This window comes from Polypterus senegalus, unplaced genomic scaffold, assembly GCF_016835505.1.
Source record: "Polypterus senegalus isolate Bchr_013 unplaced genomic scaffold, ASM1683550v1 scaffold_127, whole genome shotgun sequence".
Classification (NCBI taxonomy): domain Eukaryota; kingdom Metazoa; phylum Chordata; class Cladistia; order Polypteriformes; family Polypteridae; genus Polypterus; species Polypterus senegalus.
In genome coordinates, this window is record NW_024385779.1 from 218 (window position 1) to 3,754 (window position 3,537).

Here is a 3,537-nt window from a genome sequence, read left to right on the forward strand (position 1 = left end):
GTAGCTTAATTGTTTGCTTGTCTCTGCCTCTCTTTCACCCTCTCTGACATTCTCTGCGCCTGACGGAGGGGGTGTGAGCAGAGGTGCTGTTTGCCTAGCGGATACCAACGCACCTCTAAGAAATGCCAGCCGCTTTATTGCGGTGCTTCCAAAAACACACTTATTGATTTTTTGATTGTTTGCTTTAATCTCGCTTTCTCTCTCTCTCTCTGACGTTCTCTGCGCCTGACGGAGGAGATGTGAGCAGAGGGGCTGTTTGAACAAAGGCTTTTTGCTTAGAAGATACTGACGCTCCTCTAAAAAATGCCGTGGCAAACTTAAAAGCACACGTATTGATTTTTTTGATTGTTTGCTTTTCTTTGCGAGCGATCTCTCTCTCTCTCTCTCTCTCTGAAATTCTCTGCTCCTGAAGAGAAGAAGATATATTTGCATTCTTTTAATTGTGAGAAAGAACGGTCATCTCTGTCTTGTCATGGAGCACAGTTTAAACTTTTGACTAAAATGTGTTATTTCATGTCTAGAGGGCTCTAATGTTAACAGTGTGGGAGAGTTTCTAAGGGCTTAAAATATATAAAAATAACCATACAAACATATGGTTTCTACTTCGCGGATTTTCATCTATCGCGGGAGTTCTGGAATGCAACCCCCGCGATCGAGGAGGGATTACTGTATATACAAAAAGTATACACAAAAATGCAGATTTACCAGATCCACAGCTTCTTTTGAGGAAAAATAAAGTATAAGAGCACTTGGTATTCATATGTGACTACTGCATACCAGAACATGCAAACCTTCAACTGCTAACCAATTTATAAGGCAAAAAAACTGGAAGTAGTAATCCTTTATTTGAAGATGCAATGCAGAGATCTCTCATCTACAATGTATGTAGCTTACCTTCTTTTTTTTACCAAGAAAAAGTGCCCTCAAAATGTTGTGCCATATAAACAACAGTGGGGATTACCAAAATGGCAGAAGCAAACACTTGTATTCAGAAACCATTGTTGATGGGTGGACATGTATTCTCTTTTCCTATCAAGTAATGAAGTGGAATTAATACCCTGGGAATTTTTTGATGAGTATGGACTCAATATTCTGTAAACTACACAAAGTGTAACATATTCAGTTTCTTATTTTTATCGTTTTCAAAATCTTATTCTTAGAGGTGCATTTGCTCTTTTAAAATCTCTTAGTTTTAAGACTAAAACACTCTGAGCTTGTCAGTTCCCGTCATTGGATAATATGCTTTTATAACCTTATTCATCTAGACTTCTCTGCAACTTAATAAAACTTTACTCAAATCTATATCCATCTAGAACATGTGTGTCAAACTCAAGGCCCGCAGGCCACATCCTGCCAGGCGTGTAATTATATCCGGCCCGCGAGATCATTTTATATATTAATTTTATTAATGGTCCGGCGATATGAAGTGCTGGTAACACAATAAACTACAGATCCCATAATGTAGCGCTTCAGCTGCCTTGCCGAACACTTCCCGCTAATCAAGTCAAGCTTATGATGCTGCAAGTTATTGCGAAACTATCCCTCACAATGCCAAAGAGAAAAGTTGATTCTGAAAACAGAGCCTTTAAAAACCGATGGGAGGCTGAGTATATGTTTACTGACATTGCCGGTAAAACCGCAGTGTCTCATTTGTGGAGCTAACGTGGCTGTAATTACAGAATTTAATCTAAGACGGCACTATGAGACAAAACATCAGGATAACCTGAAAGACCTGAATGCAAAGCAGAAGATACAGAAAGCAGAAGAATTAAAGAAGAATCTGACACTTTTACACGTGCAAAATCACAAAGTGAAGCTGCTGTGAAAGCAAGTTTTATCGTGGCAGAGGAGATGGCAAAATCAGCCAGGCCATTAACCGAGGGAGAATTTCTGAAGAGCTGCATGATCAAAGTGTTTGATGTCTTAGGTCCAGACAAAAGCAGATGCTGGCAAATGTAAGCCTGAGTAGAAATATGATTGCTGATCAAATTTGTGAGATGGCCACTGATTTAAGAGTGAAAGAAGCAAAGACTTTATTGCATACTTTCTTTCTATGGATGAAAGTACTGTCATGACTGATACTGCACAGCTGGCCATCTTCATCCGTGGAGTGGACTCCAATTTGCGCGTACAGAGGAAATAATGGACATTAAATCGATGCATGGGACGGCGACTGGAAGAGACATTTTTGAAAATGTATGTCAAAGTATAACCGACATGAAACTGCCCTGGGTCAAACTTATTGCACTTACAACTGATGGAACACGATCTATGTGTAGTGAAAAAAGTGGACTAGTGGGAAGGATGCCAGTAAAGATGCAGGAGGAGAAATGTACTGGTGAGTTAACGGCATATCACTGCATCATACACCAGGAAGCACTATGTGGCAAAGTCCTGAAGATGGACAATGTAATGAGCACTGTAACACAAACCGTAAACTTTATCCGAGCTAAAGGTTTAAATCACCAGCAATTTCAGCCCTTTATGCGGGAGATAGATTCAGAGTATGCGGACATTCCTCATCATACAGAGGTGCATTGGCTAAGTCGGGGAAAAGTTCTCAACAGAGTTGTTGAGCACAGCAACGAAATCTGTCAGTTCATGGAAAGTAAAGGAAAAGACTCCACCAATTTTAGGGATGAAAAGTGGAAATGCGATTTAACATAAAAGCTCATCTCAAGCCTTAAACCTCCAGCTCCAGGGACGGAGTGCATGATCACTGACATGTATGACTCCAGTGAAGGCATTTCAAGTGAAGCTGCTTTTATGGGAGACACAAATGCACCAGTGCAACTTGCCCCACTTTCCCTGTTGCCAAGTAATGGTGAACCAAGTCGGCACAATGGTGTTACCAAATACCGCACTGCGCAATGAGTTCGCACGGCGCTTTGGTGACTTTGAAGAACAAAAAAAGAATTTTGTGTTGCTTCGCAACCCATTTGGTGGAAACTTCACCTGTGCAGATTCAGATGGAGCTGATTGATGGCACACTGAAGGCAAAAAGTACGATACTGCAGGGCCCACACAGTTTATTCACTCCATTCCCACAGAAATACTCCAGCTCCATCTACATGCGGCTCAAACCTTGTGCATGTTTAGTAGCACATATCTGTGTGAGAAGTTCTTCTCAGTGATGAAGACTAACAAAACAGCACACAGGAGTTGTCTCACTGATGAGCACCTGCAGTCCATCCTGAGAATCTCCACAACACAGAACCTCACACCAAACATAAACAAACTTGTTGCCAAAAAAATATGCCAGGCGTCCAGCTCTGATAAAATGACATAAGAGCAAAGACAACTGAATGATTTGATTTGTTATTGATGAAAAGCACAAATTTTATTTATATTTCCGGGTTTTGTTATGCAGCATGTTCATATTTTGAATTTATAATTTTGACAGGATATATTTTTATGGAGAGCAAAATATTATGTTATTTAAGGTTTGAGTTGATTTATTCCGGAGTAATATTCCTGTCTGTTTTAATTCATATTTATGTTCAAAAAAGTTAAGTTTTAAAAGTTTAGTTTTAGTTT

General features: G+C 39.9%; 1 pseudogene; it reads left to right on the forward strand.

The window, feature by feature from the left end:
- Positions 1-1,548: 1,548 nt before the first annotated feature.
- LOC120522460 lies at positions 1,549-3,238 on the forward strand (annotated as a pseudogene).
- Positions 3,239-3,537: the final 299 nt, after the last annotated feature.